Source organism: Dipodomys ordii, unplaced genomic scaffold (assembly GCF_000151885.1).
Source record: "Dipodomys ordii isolate 6190 unplaced genomic scaffold, Dord_2.0 Scaffold35, whole genome shotgun sequence".
NCBI lineage: Eukaryota > Metazoa > Chordata > Mammalia > Rodentia > Heteromyidae > Dipodomys > Dipodomys ordii.
Window position 1 is genome coordinate 9,888,108 of NW_012267251.1, and position 19,610 is coordinate 9,907,717.

Genomic DNA, 19,610 nt, shown 5'->3' on the forward strand with positions numbered 1-19,610 from the left:
CACACACACACACACACACACACACACACACACACACACACACACACACACACACACACACCCTACCACGCTTCCTTATTTGCTGGAAGAACTCTCCTCTGACCTTGGGCTTTTCCACTTCTGCTTTGTACTCCGTCTCTCTCTTGCTCTAAACGAAACGAGAAGCCCAGAAACTCCATTTCTTGAGCTTGGGGCATAACTTGGCCCCACTCTACCCCAGGGTCTCCTGTCTGGAGGCTACTGGAGCTACAGAGCCCTCAGGAGCCACCAGGCCTCAAGGTCAGTGCTGGCCGAACAGTTGGATCTAATTAAGGGCTGTGGCTGAGGGCAGGGTGGGGTGCTGTAAGGACAGCTGCCAGGAAGCCTGGAGGAGCAAGACCCAGGGGCGGGGTGTACTTGAGACAGATGGGGGTACAGGCGGCTCTTCTGGCTGAAGGTCAGGCTAGTTCCCCGGTGGGCTCTCAGGGGTCATAGGGAGGAAGTGGGCAGAGAACTTCCAGGAGGACTGGAGGAGGGATGGGGGGTGGGTCCTAAGTCACCAATGCAGCCGTCAGCCATAGACTCTGTAAGAGGAGATGGCGTGGCAGAGCATGACAGCGTCCAGTCAGGGGCATGGCCAGATTCCTTACAGGGTCCCCTTCCCCCACCCCTCCTGAGAAACACCGTGAACCCCTAAAGTCGGCTCTGGCGGCCTGGAAGAGCAAGCACAGAGTCTCCTGAGGTGGACCCTTTGCACTCTTGCTGCAAAGAGCCAGAGCTCACTCTGACCCTGCCCAGGTCGGTGCCACAAGAAAGGGCCCCTCGCCTGGCCCCTTTGTCTGTCTGGGAGAAACAGAATCAACTTTTGGGCACCCTCTTTCAACTGCCCAGGACACCTCCCAGCCCTTGGGCTGTCTGCTGAAGCTAAAGATAATATCAAAGGCTGGTTTTTCTCCCCCCTGCTTCTAAACCATCGCTGTTCAGATCTAAGCCAAAGCCATGCTGGAGACACAGACGCAGCAGGCTGTGGCCAAGCCTCTCTGGAAACTGGAACTTGCCAGCCAGAACCCTAAATCTATAGTCCCTCCTCCCTCCCAGGGCCAGAATGATGCTCCCCTCAATTTAACCACAGTAGATCTTTGCAGGGAGGGTATCTGTCTCCTGTTAGCCTTGTCCCTGGCTTTGCCCCCCACTTCTCAGGTCTGGGGAGCACCAAGCAATCTGGGACAATGAAAGTCCTTGAGATGTCAAGTTCTCTGCTTATCCAGTAGTGCGGGGTATCTGCCCCACCCCATCCCCAACCACCTACCTCCTGCCCCCCCACCCATCCCCTGCCCGGCCCCTCTGCTCTGCATGTTTCTGGCAGTAACTATTGGGAGCTTCCTACAGGCAGTGGTACAGACAGACGCACACGGGGAAGCCCGTGGTTTGCCGGCAGCCGATTGGAGTCTTCTAGGGCATGGCACATTTCTGCCTGCCCCTGGAGCCTCCTACCCAGCAACCCCTACACATGACGTCCTCGCCCCATCCTGGCGCTACCAATTTCAAAATAGCTTCCCCTTCCCAGACACTGCAATGCAGCAACCACTGACCTGACTTCGCTCTCCTCCTGGGTCATCTCCCTCAGACCCCCTCTCCCCCCCCCCCCCCCGCCCCTGCCGCCAAGCCCCCAGCTCCAACCTGGCCTTCTGTTACTTCCCTGGGCTCACGGGTCCGTGCAGGAAATCCCTACCTGACCCGGCGATCAGCCCGAAACTTCAGCATCTTTTTGGCAGCTCAGAGGACCTGCCAGCCACCCTGCTGCTACCATCCCTCTGAGAAGTCAGTCCTTCAGTCCAACCCAGAACACGGTGGCAGAGCTGCAAGGTGAGTGGTGACAGGGACTGGCTGCCTGGTCCTGGCACGGGAGACCAGGGAGGGAGCGGTCCCCGGGGGACGGGAGGGGGCACCCAGGTGCCTTAGTGGCTCTCTGTCTTCCTAGCATTCGGCCAGAATGCTACCGGCCAGAGGACTGGAGGCGGAATGAGCGAGAAGGGAGGGTGTCTTCCCAATTCAGGTTCCCAAAGGGGGGGAAATGCAGAAATGAGAGACAGGCATGCAAGGAGCAGGTGCTCGGCTTCCAGGTAGTCCAGCCTCACTGAGCTAAGGACACAGAGTGTCTGGGCAGGCGGAGGAGGGCAGGCTGCATTCCCATCTGCACGGCAGAAACTCCTGCCAGCCCGACCCGCAGGGAAGACAGTGCTCCTGCCTCTCCAGCTCTCAATCCAGACACAGGCTCTTGAGTGAGAAACCAACCCTTCAGAGCCTGTTGGACACAAGGGTTAAACAAGGCTCCAGGTTCGTTCCGATTGCTGCCGCGGCAGAGGTGCTCAGATGAACTGGGGAGTGTCCCGGTCTCTCCTCAGCCTTCCCAGCCTCCTTCCATCCCCACAGGGGCCCAAGGCCCACAGGGTCTGTGCCATTGCCCCTGCCACACTCCCCTGTCTCAGACCCCGCACCAACGCCTTTGCCCTCCACGGAGGCTGGTCCAGCTGGCAAGCAGCTGGATGAAGAAAGCAAGCAGGTCTGGACAGAGATGTCATGGAGTCCCTGCTGAGGGCAGAGATTGGGCTTTTGCTCAGACGATAAAGAAGGAAAGCTTTCTCTCATGGCTTGCAAGAAAGGAGGCAGCAAATGAGACTGGAGGGGGTGGGGACGGTCACTGTTTATTGCTACAAATCTTCCCAGTCACAAGACGGTAAAGTCCAGCTGGTGACTGAGTTCTCAGGAGCAAGGCGGTTCACGTCAGTGTGAATGCCCCCGAATTCTCCAAGGCTGATCAACTCTTTCCCTTTCCTAATACCCTCTGCTGTCTCAGGATCCTTGGTCTGAAGGTCTTCTGAAGGTCACCTTCGCCATGCCCCTGCCTCCAGGCACCCCTGCCCTCTCTCCGTCCTCAGTGGAGCTGGAGCGTCTTAAGAGTGTGTAACTGGTTGCAGCGAACCAGGCCCCAGGCCCGCTGTCATCTTACACGCCACGCTTACAGCCAAACTCCTCTGGCTTTCTAGGTTATTTCACCTTGTACTTCACATGACAGATCTCCTTTCGGACCGACGTGCTTCTCTTTAGCAGTGCCAGGCATTCTGTTGACATCACAGTCTGTTGCTATGGCAATGCTGTGGTATCACAACAGACACCGAAAGGGAAGGACTAATCTAATTTTTGGAGATGAAGGACAGAACTTGTCAGGGAGCAATGCAATCAGTGAATGGAAAAGCAAATGGACAACATTATGCTTTAACCCATGAAGAGACAAAGCTGGGGGTCAACAGCTGCTGATATTTAAACAGCTAATCCTCAATGCAAAAGGTCGATATCGTCATCCATTTAGTGGGACTTTTACAAATGATTCACCCTGGCGACAGGAGGCCTCGTTTTCAGCTCCCATCTGTCCCTAATTCACTTACTGTGGATTATAGAGTGGGCTATGCTGTGGTTATGGAGGTGCTGAGCCATCTCCTAATGCTGGCTGGCATCCCTGCCTGAGCATAGTAGGTGCTCAATAAATGCTGGTTGGATGCATGAGTGGATGAGTAAAAGAAATGCTCCCAGCTCTCATGTCATTTCTAGCTATCTGCATTTGGGGTTTGACATTTGATTACCAAGGGCTTCCCTGTCTTAGCTTTCTCTTAAAATTAATTACTTCCTCTCCATGGGAGCAGTTCTTTCCTGCCCTCTCGCCCCCTCACTCCGCTTCCCTGACTGGCTCCTTCATGAATATACAGCTTGGCTTTGATCCATCTTCATTAGGAGGGGAGAAAATTAAGCTCATCTGTACAGGAGAAGGAGGGATGGGGGGTGCACTGGGAAAATGAGTTTTCTTCCTCTAGGAAGAGGCAAAAATATCCCCTTTCTCTTGCAGCCACAGCCCTTGCTTAAGTTGTGAGTTAAATTACGTTTCTTATGCCCAGAGAAGGTATCACCAGGGAGTAGAAGGAAGGCGCAAAAGGAAGGATCTGGTAACCCCAGCATACAAAAGGCAGGACTGGCACTCCTTGCTTTCTTCACTGGACCCCACTGAATGGCAAATTTTCGCATTAGGTTAGACATCAAGATGAACTTACCAGGTACAAAACATGTTAAAAAAGGAAACAAAGAAAGATATTCAGTTTCACACTCCTCTTTCTTTTCTTGGGGATGTGAAAAGCCTTCTATTTCTTAAGGGCAAATGGCTATGAATATAGACCCAGAAGGACCTCTCAAGATTCGACTCCCACAGGAGGAAGAGATGCAGGCAGTCGGGATTTTGTGGTGCAGGTGGGAGCCTCCTTACACTCTAGGGGTACCATTAGGTGACTTGCCGGCAGTACCCTCAGTGGGAAGAGGGCTGGGCCTTCTCTGTGGGATCAGGCATGAATTACCAACATGGTTTCCTTTCTTTGGCCCTTTGATTTTTGTGTGTGTGGAAACAAAGCACCTTCTAATTCTCTGGAAGAACAGCTGCAAACTTCCAGAAAGAGGGGTTTAAGAAGGCTGTGGCGAGACGTATCTGGGACCAGGCAGCGCAGGACTGCCAAGACTAACAGATTCCAAAGAGGAGAGACAGATCCCCGCACTCCAGGCCTTCGTCTCTACTTCACGAGGGCATTTGTGTGGTCAAGACATCCTTGGCATCCACATGGCATATATCTGGCACTACATAAGATCAGCGAAAGGGCCAGTCACTGATGTCTCACACCTATGATCCTCGCTACTCAGGAGGCTGATATCGGAGGATCCTGCTTAGAAGCCAGCCCACACTGACAAATGCTTGTGATTTAATCAACCAGCAAAAAGCCAGAAGTGGAGGTGTGGCTCCAGTGGTAGAGTGCCCACCTTGTGTGAAAAAGCTAAGGGTTAGTGCCCAGGCCCTGAGTTCAAGCCCCAGGACCCAGTGTGTGTGTGCGTGCGCATGCAAACACGAACAGCAAAAGGAATCTGAGTCCTGAGGACCCTTTGCAAGCAAGCGTGTTTCCACATGTGCATATATAAGTGCATGCCCACTGGCCGCCTCGTGCAGGAGGAATGCGCTAGGCTCCCACTACGATAAATATTCACTCCATGCCTTCTTCCCTTGGGCCCCACTGGTTATCTGCCCTATACCAAGCTGCTTCATTTTCATGGCTCCTGAAAATCTGCTGACAGAGAATTAGCTCTGGCCCCACTGAGGACGGACACCCTGGCTTCTGGCTTTACAGCTCATTAGGTGGAGAGGGCGGAAGAGAGAAGGAAGGGGGGCTGGTGGCCCAACCCTCCATTCCTCTCTTTCTCCAGCCAGCAGATTCCACCCCGAACAGAGGAGGAGAGGGCAGGGCGGGCTTGGCTCTCGCTTTCTGCTTCCCCCTCTGGATCTCATCACCATTGTCAGGGAGCCTTATCTGCTCCAGCATTCCGTCCCAATTAAAAACTAGCTTGGTTTACATTTCCAATCATCTCAATGTGCAGCATTCTGGAAGCTTCCCCAGTCATTCCAGAAGGAATAGATGCTCCTAGCCACAGGCTCCCCACCAAAGCACCTCTGGCTCCCGTCTACTGCTGCCATGCGGACAAACATCAAGATGTCTCAGGATGTCTGCAGGTGGGAAGGGGCTGTTTTGGGCCCATGCTCGCCTGCAGGTCAGCATGCCCAGCCCACAGGTGTGGGCCCCGCTGACAGTGACTCTCTCCACATGGGTACTTGCTCTCTTTTTTCTGCCCCTGAACATCACCCATTATTTCCAAAGTGGCAAGGATAGAATATCCTCTCAAGCAAGGATTGCCCTGAAGTGCCAGGCCCCTGGGCTGGGTGTCCAGAAGACAGGATGTGGGTGTTCCTGCCCCTGCTCGCCTCTGCCCACCCCATAGCCCCCATTTCCACGGTGAAGGGTTACACACAGCTTCCCTGGGCAGGAATGCCAGGGAGTCTGCACCTGAGCTCAGCCCCTTGGGGATGGGGGAAGAGGAGGTGCAGAGATTCCTGTCTCCTCCCTTCCTGTTCATACAGCAGCCATCTGCAGGCTCCCACCCCGGAGGCCAGGGCTGGGCAGGACACTGAGGGCTCCGTAGGGCAGGGCGGCAGGGGAGGAGGAGTGAATGAGGAATAGATGTCATGCAGGGACTTCCTCCTGATCTGCTACCATCCCGAGTTAACCTATCTTTAAACTGAAGGGTGGTAAGGTGCTCACAGCACAGCCATGCCAGTATTCTACTCTAAAACTCCTCCCTGGGAGCTGGCTGAGAGCTGCTTTGTGGTGCCCTCCCATGCCCTCACACCTCTCTCTGGCCCAGATAAAAAAAAGGGTTAAACTTGGGCCATATTGCCAGTCAGAACTCCAGGCCAGCCTCCTTTCTGGCTGATAAATTATTGAACACCATTTCCCAGGGTGGCCTGACTGTAACTGCCTAAACACCATTATCCTGGCCAAGAAGAACTGTGTCCTCGGATCCAGGGCCACAGCAAGTAGAACAGGACCATGCCACCCTCACCCTGGCCACTCCTGGAGCTCCCTGCTGACTTGTCATGGTCCCAGCTAAGGGGACAAGGACAGGAAAGGGGGAGGAGCTGCCCACAGCCCCAGCTCCACTTCCCTTCCCAGGGGGCTAAGGCAGGGAGAGGCCAAGAAAGCGGGGCTCCTGCCCTCCACCTCCCCTCCCGTCTCCAGGTGCCCTGTCCTGACTGTAGCATGGAAAGGACCCGAGGGGTGAGAGAGCAGGACAATAATTAATGACACTTCCTCCCCCAGCTCTGGGTTGAATCCCCGTCTGAACCCCTGTTCTTCAGAGACTTGGGTGGCCCAGCTGTAAACTTCCAGGTCTAAGGTCACTGAAGCCATTTCTACATTCCTAACCCAGCAGATCTAGTTCTGGTGTCCCGCCCACCCCACAGGAAGGAATTTTACAAAGTAAGTGTTTGGGGAGTGATGATGCTGGACTGTGATTCCTCCTTCCACATCCTCAAAAGCAACCCATGCCACCTTCCTTCCAAAGCGGCAATTCCAGAGTCAGGCCGTCAAATGCCTGTGTTGCTTCATTCTAACAATAAAACCAAGATACTAAGTGATGGCTTGCGCAGTAGACAACATAAAACTTCCCACCAGACCCCGTAGCATAAGAAAGCAGTGCTGCTCTGAAGAAGTGTGGAACAAAGAGAAATAAAACTCACGAGGTCTCTGGTCCCAGGGAGGAAGGGAAGGCCTGTGTACTACAGGCCTGGTGACCGTGTGTGACGTGAGCTGTGGAGCCCCATAAAGAAAGTCTGACAACAGGTACCCGAGCCCTCTGGATGGCTGTGCCCGAACCACCCTCCTGTGCAGCACGGAAGCTGTGGGATCGACTGGTCCCAGGAACGCTGCCATGTGTGGCTCTGTCTGGGATGCTGACACGTGACTGAAGGAAGAAGCAGGAGGCCTCAGCCTCCATCCCCTCTCCAGGCCCGAGGCTGGCTAGCTGTTTCCATCTGCTTCATGCCCCCACTCTGCTGGCCAGCAGGACTCTGGTAAGCACCTACAAGGCTGAGGCTTTGTGTGAGGAAGAGGATAGCCATAAATCACTGGGAGCAGGCAAGGGGAGCCAGGCCAGCTGCCCCCACAGGCAGGAGCCTCCCCCACCCAGAGTGCTATGTGGGGAGGGGTTGCCACAGCAGGGAGGATGATGGCAGAGCTGAAGACTAGAGATGCCCCTCACCTGCCCTGAAAGGCCTAGTCCACCTGCCCACCCCCACCTCCCAGGAGGGCTCGGCTGCTCTTCTGTCCCAGACAGAGTGATGGGGCAAACTGGGGCATAGATGAATGCTGGGAAATTTTGAGCACCACTTTCTGCCAGGAGTGAGGAGTCTGGGACTTCCGGTAGACTTGGGGAGCTCACCAAGGGCTCAGAGGCTGAGGACTCTCTCCAGCTCACTGTCTACCACAGGGAAAGGCTGGGAAAGAGGGGCCACATGGAAGCTGCTAGAAAATGACAATGGTCCCCTGCTATGGGCTAAGATAATCCTTTTTGGACTCCCTTGACATCCCAGAGAGAAAAACCAAGATCTGTAAAGGGACTTGGAGAATGAGTAAAGAAACTGCTGTATGACGGCCCAAACCAGTGTGCGGTGGTTCTAGGGAGAAGGGCAGGACTGGTGGTCTCAAGTCAGGAGTCTAGTGACCAGCACTGAGTCACTTTGCCTCTCTGGGTGTGTTTTCCCGTCTGGAATATGGAGTAATACAGGGTTGCTGGCAGCAGTTAATAAGATCACCTATTGAAAGTACCTTGGGAGAAGGCTTGGCACACACTAGTTGCCTGGGAAATGGTATTATAATCATGAATAAAACAAATAGCTAACCCCCACCCCCAACTCCGGCCTGCATCATCCAATTTCACAGCCAGGTGTGGCTGTTCACATTTTAATTAAAATTAAACTAAACAAAAACTTCAGTACCTCAGACAGACAAGTCCAATTTCAGTGGCTCAGCAGCCACTGTGGCCAGTAGCCACTATAGTAGACAGAACCATCCAGAACATTCCATCACTGTCAAACACTCTACTAACAGCGCTGCGTTAGATATTCATGGAGCCATTTTAAGGCTTTCATGGATTTTATGAGATACCTAATATCCAATCAGTTGTTCCTTCCAGCACCTGATTACATGCTCAGTCTCCTCAGGAAATACCAGTTCTCTAACATACCAACAAGAATGGGAAATTTACTGTCTACAAGTTAAAAAAAAATCAAATGATACATTTCAAGGTCCAATCAAATAAGTTTGTAGGGCAAGGAATGTGGCTTAGTAGCAGAGTGCTTGCCCTGGGTTCCATTCCTCAGTACCACATAAACAGAAAAGGCGGGAAATGATGCTATGGCTCAAGTGGTAGAGTGCTGGTCTCGAGCAAAAGAAGCTCAGGGACAGTGCCCTCCCAGGCCCTGAGTTCAAGCCCCAGGATTCTCATACTCTCATACACACACACACACACACATACACACACACACACACACACACACACACACACACACACAGAATGTGTATAGTCTATTAGATTTTTTTTCTAGTTTTATGCATTAAGTTTCAAAGTATGCCCCACAGTTTCAAAATATCATCACCAACAGCCCCCTCCCATCCATGCCAGGCAGGAAATACTTGGGGAAGGTTCTAACAGTGAAAAGAAATGAGGAGAGGATAGCCAAAATGGAGGAAGAGTGAAAGGGATCCAGGGACTGAGGGGATCTGTTCCTCCCCCTGGCCAGCCTCTGGCTGATGCTGGAAGGAAGAAAAGGCAGGCCACCTCCCTATAGGGCCTTTGCCTGGGAGGGATGGGTTGGTAAAGCTGCCACCAAGATGGACAGCTTAGGAGTCTCTCTTCCCTGCACCTACTTGCCCCCAACCCCCACATCCACACAGACCAGGAGCCGGTGGTAATTACCCTCTTCTAGAAACAAGCAGCACCAAAAGCAGGTGCCACCCAGGATCACAGCTAACAGGGGTGAGTAGGGGAGGTGATCTAGAAGACTAGATGAGGTGTTTCTTCCAGGGCCTAGGGACAGAGGGAGTGAGGAAGGAAATCAGACAAGAAGGACTGTGGCCTGCTGGTGTCATGCAGTAGCCCTGAAGGACAGGGAAGCTGAGAGGAGGAGGAACAGGGAGCCCTGAGTGAGCACAGAGAGAGGGGAAAGGGACAAGGACACTGGGTAGGGCCCAGCCAGGATGGAAGCCAGCCTTGGTGAGTGACATCTGGGTAACAGGTGAGTCTGTCTACACCTCCTGGAGCTGAAGCAACACTTGTACCACTGCAGCTTCTGGCTGGGCCAGGTACACAGGCCACAGGGAGCAGAGCAAAATGAAAAGCTCAGGGCCCTTGCTCATAGTTTAAGAATCTCATAACAACAGCACATTAAATGGAGCGAGAAAGCCTTTCTGAGCACATGAAGCAATAGTGCAGGTGGAGTAATTCTTCTAGACTTCCTCTCTGGAAGCAGGACAGAAGCTGGCTAGTCACCCTGGTGGCTGCCAGTCTTAATCCAAGGCATACAGGACAGGTAAGTCTGTTCCTCTACTTCCCCTTCTTTCTTGGCCTCTCCTGCCCAGAAACTTGGCCCTTCTACTTGTGCACTGTGGGGTCGAGTGTCTGGCCCCTCCCCTTGCTGTACCTGGTTTCTGTTTGCCTACCAGCAGCCCTGCTGCCAGAGGAACCACCACAGAAAAAGCCACCAGGGGGGTGGGTTTACCTATCTCTTCAATCTGCCTCCAAGACTGGCACAGGAGCAGCCTGTTCCCACCAATATGCCCTCCAGGGCTAAAGTCCTTGCCAATGTCCTGCCCAACTCTACCATTATGTCATCCAGTCTTTTCCTCCCAAGAGAGACAGGGGAACAAAAGGCTCTCAGCGAAGGAGGGGGAGGGGGTAGAGTCTACATTTCTCCTGGGCATGTGTGAGTGAGCACACACACACACACACACACATGCACACACGCATATGCATGCTCGTGCACCCACACACGCGTGCACACACACACACAGAATCAACCAGCTGAGATGTCACAAAGCCAAGGAACTCTTGTCTTTACTCCTCAACAAATCGCAAGAAGGCGGGTGGGGGGGCTAAAGAGCATGAGTCCCGTGCACTGAGGGACCCTGAGCAAAGCTGAGCAATGGGGACGACAGCCATCTACATGCAAAGGTTCCATTTTCCTTCTTCCCCAATTCTAGTTTTGCTCTCAAATGACAACTTCATTTTCTTGTGTGAAGTTTGCCCACCCCACCCCCATGTGGAGGTATGGCTCAAGTGGTAGAGCGCCAGCCTTGAATGGAAAAAAGCTAAGGGAGAGAGCACAAGGCTCTGAGTTCAAGCCCCCATACTGGCATTAAAAAAAATTCTCCCCCAACTCAGCCCCCACCCCGTCTGTCCCTCTCCACAGCTGACTACAATCTTTGCAAGAGCATACTCTCCCCATCCTCCAGGACTGTGTCCCAGGATCAGCCCATAGGAGAAATAGACACATCAGCCCAGAGCTCAGCAGAGCCCCTCTGGAGACAATGACTCTGAGGGAGGGAAGAGCCGGGCCCCAGCTTTGTGCGCAGTGACCACACTTCACCATTGTCTCCGCTCCAGGCTGTACAATGCTGGCTGGGAGCTAGCTCCAGCTTCAGGGCTACGGCTTTCTCCTCTTGTGCTGAAACATTTGTGAAGCTTTCCTTCTAATATACAGAAACGATCCTGAAATCTGGCCCCGCCTGAGAATTTGTATATGGTTATGACAAAAAGTCCTCTCTTGTGGATGGGATCAGCAAGTACCTAGTGCTTCCTGCCCTGTCCCAGAGACACCCAGACAGACGGACACCTGGCGGATAACCGCGTACTCACCAGCTCTTCTAGGCATCCCAGGCCCAGGCCCAGACACCTCTGCTGCCTGCCTCTAGCCCTGTCTTCGTCCACACTCACAGTAGGGAGAGTTTTCCTTTAATACCCACCAGGTCCCTGGTGGGAAACAATCATTAACAGCCACACATGCTGACCGGCCTTAACCCCTTCAGTGCTGGGTTGCCTTAAGCTGGCTTGTGGCCCACCCTGTCTCCTTTGCCCAGCCCGGAGAAAACGGCAACTCTCACCTTCATGCTATCCCCTGGGTACTGCTGCTGAGCCGGCGTGCAGAGGGATAGCCCTTTAGTCCCACCCAGGCCGCCTGCCGGATTGGAGCATATACCCACAACCTGAGGCATCTGGCTCTGGCATCATGCCCAATTGGATAAGCCCACATTATGAAATATTTGCCAGGCAAGCCAATAGAGGAGCCAGGATCTGGGGGAGGGATGATATTTTTATTTATTCCTGGAGGAGGGAGAACAGACAAAGGTCGCCAGAGAGTCCCCAGCCCGGGGACAGGAAGCAGTGGGAAGGAACTGACTCTCATGGCTCTGAGCAGGTACAGAATCCACAATTTGAGCTCCTAGCTATTTAACTAGAGGATTTCTCCACCTTCACATCTCCCTGCGCCACTCAGGAGTTTGGAGAGCAAAATGAGGAATTCTGGCTGAAAATGAAGAGGGCAACTACACTGACAGAGGACTGCTCGAATCCACACCAACTGTGCCACCACAGGTATTCTTTATGTTTTAAAGCTGCAGAAATAATTGTTGAGTCTTTAGAAGATGCAGATGAAAGGTGGGCAGGGAGGAGGAGAGACAAACCTCCTCTTCATCCTTGTAAAAATAGGCAACTGATGTGGGGAAATCTAAATCCAGCACACAAGTATCTTCATGTAAGATGCATGCAAATCTATGCAGATATGTGCAAATGAGCAGCTCCGGGCTTGCCACAGTAAGCCCTTGCCAAGACGTTCCTAGTTTAAAGAAGAAATCAGGAAGTTTCCAACTCTGTTCTGAGCATCTCACTAGAGCACAAAGAATGCAATAAGCTTGAATTAATTGAAAATTGACTACCTATGAAGCAGAGTGCCCAGCGGGGCTTTTTTTGGGGGGGGTGGGGGTCCGGTTGTGGGGCCTGAACTCTGGGCCTGGGCACAGTCCCTCAGCTCTTCAGCTCAAGGCTAGTGCTCTACCACTTGAGCCACAGTGCCACTTCTGGCTTTTTTTTTCTTTTTGCTTATGTGGTGCTGAGGAATTGAACCCAGGGCCTCAGGCATGCAAGGCAAGCACTCTACCACTGAGCCACCTTCCCAGTCCCCCCCCCTTTTTTTAAAACATCATCATAACCAGGATAGGATTTACAGAGGAATCCAAGTGGCCTCTCCACACTTGCTGTTAATGCCCCCTCCTCCTAACTGAGCCTCAAATGCATGATTTGACTGTTCACCTCTTGTCAGCCTGGTTTTAGTAGCTGGCACCTTTCCTTATCACCTTGGTTCCTGTTTGCCTATCATAGGCCAGCCACTGTGGCTCAGGACCCTGGTTCAAACCTGCCAGGGGGCCTTATCTTATCTCTCCTGCTGCCTTCCCAGTAGCCTGGAGGCTGGCTGGCCCTCATTTCTTAAAGGGGCTATATACTATATTCCAACCTGCTCTTTCTACAGAATGAGCTAGAGATGTGGGGTTTGTTGGGCAGGCCACCTTCCTCCACCCCCCCCCCCCATTCGCTACTGCCCTGGCTGCTGAAATGACACTGACTTCACACAGGACAAGATGCTCATGTTGTCACAGGCTGCTTTATATGCTTATCACGCAAAGCAAAACCCTGCACCCCAGTGTCACCAGGTTCCTGCTTAGCTAAACTGAATTTCGAAATGAGGGAGGGATCAGCTCAGAATACAAAATCAACATAGAAAAAGCAATTGCATTTCTATATACTAGCATCACGCAGTAACATGCACACACAATGAAAATTAAAAACCGTAAAACATCACTATCCTACAAAACATTGCTGAGCAAAACTGAATAAAATCTGAATAAAAGAAGCACTGTTTTCACAGTGTTTCAGTTTCACAATGTTAGAAGAGTTATTAAGTGTCTTTTCTTGTCATTGTTTTCTAGAGATTTTATTTGTTTTTATCTGTCTATCTATCTATCTATTTATTTTTGTACCTATCCTGGGGCTTGAATTCAAGGCATGGATACTTTTTTTTTTTGGCTCAAGGCTGGTGCTCTATCACTTGAGCCAGCTTTTTATTCATTAGTTGGAGAAAAGAATCTCTTGGACTTTCCTGCCCAGGGTTGGCTTAGAACCATGATCCTCAGATTTCAGCCTCCTGAGTAGCTAGGATTATAGATATAAGCCACAAAGGCTGGTTAATTAAAAAAAAAAAAACTTAAAAAAAATAAAGGGCAGCAACATGATCCACAGGGTAGAGTTTCTGCTTAACAAACATGAGGCCCTGAGTTCAAAGGGGGGGGGGCGAGAGAAAGATAGAGAGAGAAGAGGAGAATAAGGAAGAAGAGAAGGAAGATGAAGAATTAGAGAAGGAGGAGGAAGAGAAGAAAATTTGAGGGCTTAGGCTTCTTGTGTGTATGTGTGGATTTGTGTGTGTGTGTGTTTTTAACTGAGGACTTATAAAGCTTTAGTAATCAAGAATACTGGCATAGGGCTGGGAAGGTGGTTCAGTGGTAGAGCACTTGCCTTGCATGCATGAGGCCCTGGGTTCAATTCCCCAGCACCACATAAGCAAAAAGAAAAAAAGCCGGAGTGGCGCTGTGGCTCAAGTGGTAGAGCGCTCACCTTGAGCTGAAGAGCTGAGGGACTGTGCCCAGGCCCAAAGTTCAGGCCCCACAACGGGACCCCCCCCCCAAAAAAAAAAAAGAAATGTACTCATGGGCTGGGAAGTTGGCTCAGTGGTAGAGTGTTTGCCTTGCATGCATGAGACCCTGGGTTTGATACCTCAGCACCACATAAGCAGAAAAAAAGCTGGAAGTGGCACTGTGGCTCAAGTGGTAGGGACTAGACAGCGCTCAGGCCTAGAGTTCAGCCCCACGACTGATCAAAAAATAATAATAATAAAAAGAAAAGAAATGTACTCATTACCTTGCTCATGTAACTGTAACCCCTCTGTACAGTATTTTCACAATAAAAAAACTTTAAAAAAAAAAAAAAAGCAACTTAGCCAGTTGCTGGTGGCTCACATCTGTACTCCTAGCTACTTAGGAGGCTGAGATCTGAAGACTGAGGTCTGAAGCCAGCCTAGGCAGGAAAGTCTAAGACTATTATCTCCACTAAACTACCACTCCCCACAAACAACAAAACAAAACAAAAAACCTGAAGTGGAGCTGTGGCTCAAGTGGTAGAACACCGCTTTGAACAAAAGAAGTTCAGGGATAGTGTCCAGGCTCTGAGTTCAACCTCGAGGACCAGAAAAAAAAAAAAAAAAGAGGCAAAAAGCAACTTAGCCAGGAGCTTAGTGCTCACACTTGTAATCCTAGCTATTCAGGAGGCTGAGACCTGGAGGATCAAGATTTGAAGCCAAAGTGGGCTAAAGAATCTGGAAGACTCCATCTTCAACTAACCTTATAAAAACAACAGCTCAAGTGGTAGAGCACCGGCAGGGAACGAGGAAGTTTGAGGCCCCCAAATTCAAGCCCTGGTAGTGGAAAAACAAGCAAACAAAAACTCAAAGTAGTCCACAAACCTATATAATGTACTATAAATAACAGAAAATATGGGAGACAAGTTTTAGTGACTTTGGGCTTAGCAAAGATGACACAAAGAATGGGGCAGAAGGATGTGGCCATAATATTTAATGCACATCCTATGAAACTAGGAAAACTGAGGGGAGGGGCGGGTTGGGAGGACGGGAAAGAAGGATAGAAGAGGTGACATTGATTAAAATGCCTTGTGCTTATAAACTGATCTGCTGAATGCTAACAACTTCATACCCCCCACTTAAAGAAAATAATAATAATAATTGCAAAAGGACACAAAATATGCTAACTATAAGGCAAACTTAATACAATGAACTTTATCACAACAAAAAAAAAAGTTTCTAACGCTTTGCTCTTCAAAAGGCTGTGTGACGGGTTGTCACAGTGGTGGACCCCGGCAATCCCAGCTCCCAAGAGGCCTACATAAGATGGTCCAAGCACAAAAGCCTGGAGGAAAAGAGGGGCAGCATGACTTAAGTGGCGGTAGTTCACCTGTCTGGCAAGAAGAAAGCCCTGAGTTCAAATACCCATAGTGCTATTAAAAAAAAAAGTGCACATTGTGTGGCTATATTATATAATACCCTAAAAAATGCAAACTAATTACAGTGACAGAAAGCTGATCTGTGGTTGTCTGAGGACAGGTGGAGGGGGAGATTATAGAGGCAGGAACTCGGGGGAGTTGTGGAGTTAATTATCTTAATTGTGGTTAGAGAGTCACAAAGCACATCCAGTTTTACCCTTTAAATATATGCCATTTGTTACATATCAATTATATCTCAATAAAGGTTTAAAAAGGAAAAGGCTTCAGTTGAGACATTAAAACAAACACAACTCCTCTTCCCTCCTGGCACATCCATTGCATTTTGAGTGGGTGGGAGGGGCAGACAGGACCCCCGCCCTTCCCAGTGACTTGCTTTCCTGGGACCAGAAACACTGCAGAGACCAGCAGGGGTGCTCGGAGTGGCGGATCTGAAGATGATCTATAAACCCAGAGGATTATATGTGTATGACTAAAGAGGCTTGTCCAAGCTTTACAAGCTGAGCACACGTGAGCCACACCTGTACTCTTAGCTACTTAGGAGCTAAGATCTGAGCAATGCAGTTCAAAGCCAGCCCTGGCAGACAGATCCCTGAGACTCTTATTTCCAATTAGCCAAAAAAAAAAAGCTAGAAGTGGAGGTGTGGCGCAAGTGCTAGAGCACCGGCCTTGAGTAAAAAAGCCAAGTGAGTGTGCGGCACTGAATTCAAGTCCTAGGACCAGAATAACAACCACAACCACATTACAGTTCACAAGCCAGGATCTGCTTTGAGTCTCTGACAGACAAGCAGAAATGTATTGCCACTCTCATCCTGCAAAAACAACAACTTTATAGCTTAGCTCAAAAGAGTAAGAGTGGTGACTAAGTAAACCACCTTGGAGTGTTTCAGCGTCAGTCTAGAGCTCTTTTGTCCTTGGCCACAGACTTGTCTCCCAGCACAGCTGACAGGCTGGTGGTGTCCCTCTGCCCTGGCTTGGTTCCCAGAGCTATAGGAACCGTAGACCCACATGGTGTGCTGGCCCAGCCCTGAGCAGATGCTCAAGGGACAGGCGGGGACAGCACCCCAAGGGCTCCGAGGATGACTGCAGACAGCAGCAGACATTGGGTGGTTACAGGTTCAAGCAGGAGTGCTACAATGGCAAACTGGCAGGGCTGGTGGAGAAGAGAGGATCTGGTTTCTAATTAGATTACCTATTTGATGGGAAGAGGGAAAGACCAACCAAACTCCACTCCCTGGGCAGAAGTCTGGTGAGTGTGGAAGCAGCTGGAAGCTGCTCCTTCCTCTCTGTTCCCTCAGTCCCATCCAGCCAGCCTCCCTCCTCCTCCACTCTGGACAGGCACACGAACAGCTGCTGGATGGGAGTGTCACCTCGCTCTCTCCCTTGTCCTGGCAAGATGGAGCCAGGGAGAAAAATCCACCCTTACAGGACATATGGGAACAAACTGTAAGAGACATCCAAACAGTCAGCAATCAAGACTCAAAGAATGAGATCTGAGGAATATAGTTCAAAGCCATCTAAGGCAGAAAAGTCCATAAAACTCTTATCTCCAATTAACCAGCAAAAGATGAAAAGTGAAGCTGTGGCTCAAGTGGTAGAGAGTGCCAGGCTTGAGTGAAAAAGCTCATGAGTATTCAAGGCCTTGAGTTCAAGCATTACTACTGACACAAAAGTTAAAAAGATTGAAAGCAGGTTTGTTGCTCTTCCTTGTTTTTCTTTTTGCAGTGCTAGGGATCCAACCCAGGGCCTTGAGCATGGCAGACAAGTGCTCTGCACTGAGCTACCTTGCCCTAGCCTTAATACGGAATTTTTTGAAATAAAAATTTAAAAATTAATGCAAAAACCATGATGAAAGAAGCATCAACAGTTTAAAGAAAGAAGGGTCATGATTCTCAAATTCTCCTTTTGCCTCAGGCTCTATATATTGGAATGGGACTGCTATTAAACCTTGTCTTTATCTAAACTGATGAAATTGTGCTTTCATGAAATGTTGGCATTATTTTGAAATTTTCTTTTCTCTTCCTTCCTTCCTTCCTTTTTTCCTTCCTTTCTTTCTTCCTTCCTTCCTTCTTCTCTTCTCTTCTCTTTTTCTTCCTTTCTTCCTTCCTCCCTTCCTTCCTTCCTTCCTTCCTTCCTTCCTTCCTTTCTTTCCTTCCTTCCTTTTCTCTTTTTTTTTTGTCTGAGACCGGGACTCAAACTTGGTACCTGACACTTTCACTCACTGGCTGGTGCTCTACCAACTGAGCTACATGCACCTCCAATTCCTTGAATTTTTAAGTGGCACTAAGATATTACTTATCTTGATTACAGAGTTTTACCACTCTCTTAAATGGCTCAGCCATTTTATCTAAGTCAGCCTAGCTCAGGAATGGGCTAAAGGGTGGCAGAAGATCAGAAAGATCCAGAGAGGATCCTGTGTTCTTCAAAAAATTAAAAAACAAAAAGCTGGTGCAGGAACAACGAAGGCAAGCTGAGGCACTCATCCAGATTGAAGGAGAGTAAAGAAACAAGATACTAAATTTGGACTTAATCACAGTATTAGGGCAAGTGCTAAATTTAAATACATACTGTACATTAGATAACAGAATCATATCAATGTTAAGTTTCCAGACTTTTGCTAATTGTACTGTGGTTATGCAAGAGAATGTCCTCATTTTTAAGAAATGATGAAGAAAGATGGTCACAGGGTAACAGCTGCCTGACAGCGGCCTTAACTACAGGTCCCCTTCCAGCTTGTCATCCAGGAGGGACAGTAGGATGCTGGGTGGCAGGAGTCTCGTCCAGAAGCAAGGGATTGCAGGGCTGACTGGACATTTTCCTCCTGCAACAAGAGTTAACCTTGAATCCCCAAATCACTCCTCACCCTCCCCAGGAAAACCTGACAACTGGCTCAGAAAGGAGCAGGAAATGAACCCCTCCCCACACTATGATGCTAGTGAATTCTCTATCCCTGACAGGCTGGCCTCTGAGACAGGTACTGAGGTGCGTTCCTACAGAGGAAGAGCCTGGAGGTCAGGGAGTAGCCCTTGGCTACAGCTGACAAGTGAGAGAGCTGGGACTAGAGCCCAGGACCCAGGCCAAAGCCAGCTCTTCCCACTGCTGTCATTGTGCAACATGAAATTCTCTTTGCATGCATCAGCCCACTGGCTAATCCTTCCACTGTTTTTCACTCAGTCAAAAATGCATTATTGTTATTTATTTTGGGTGCTGGTATTGGGGCTTGAACTTAGGGCCTTAGCACTGTCCATCTGAGCCACAGCTCCATTTTCAGCTTTTCAGTGGTGAATTGGTGAGTCTCATAGATTTTCCCTGACTTTGAACCATAATCCTCAGAGCTCAGCTTCCTGAGTAGCTATGATTATAGGCATAAACCACCAGCACTTGGCTAACATTAGCCCTGAGATATGGGTTCTGAAAGTTAGACTGCTCCAGTTCCAAGCCTGGATCTACCAGCCACCACCCAAGGGTCTTGGGGCCACAATTTCCCTTCTGTGGTTTCATCTGTAAAGAAGGGATGATATAAAAGATCTACCTCCTGGGTTTGTCACAGGGTTGAATGAGAGGACAACAGTGGAGAACATAAGAAACTTGCTAGCACTTAATAAATGCTCAATAAATGCCATCAATAGTTATTATCTGCCTGTCTCTGCCTTGAACAGCTCATCCCTAGGAGACAATGGCTCCATTTTGACTATTATGTTCTCAAACAATACAACCCTTCAGTATTTCAGCACATACAGATGAATGCTTAATAACTGTCTCTAAGAAATCAGCCCCCCAAGCTGGGTGCTGGTGGCTCATGCCTGTAATCCTAGCTACTCAGGAGGCTGAGATCTGAGGATCATGGTTCAAAGCCAGCCTGGGCAGGAGCTGGCTTATTGGAGACTCTTATCTCTAATAAACCACTCAGAAAACCGGAAGCAGCACTGTGGCTCAAGTGGTAGAGCGTTCATCTTGAGCTGAAGAGCTGAGGGATAGCGCCCAGGCCAGAGTTCAAGCCCCAGGACCACAAAAAGGAAGGAAGGAAGGGAGGGAGG

General features: G+C 50.1%; 1 long non-coding RNA gene across 1 annotated transcript; it reads left to right on the forward strand.

Annotated features, from left to right (window-relative positions):
- Positions 1 to 172: 172 nt before the first annotated feature.
- Positions 173 to 3,543, forward strand: LOC105986482. The gene is made up of 3 exons (XR_001175108.1): positions 173 to 279; positions 1,701 to 1,845; positions 3,027 to 3,543. It is a non-coding gene; the product is annotated as an uncharacterized LOC105986482 (long non-coding RNA).
- The last annotated feature ends 16,067 nt before the right edge of the window (positions 3,544 to 19,610 follow it).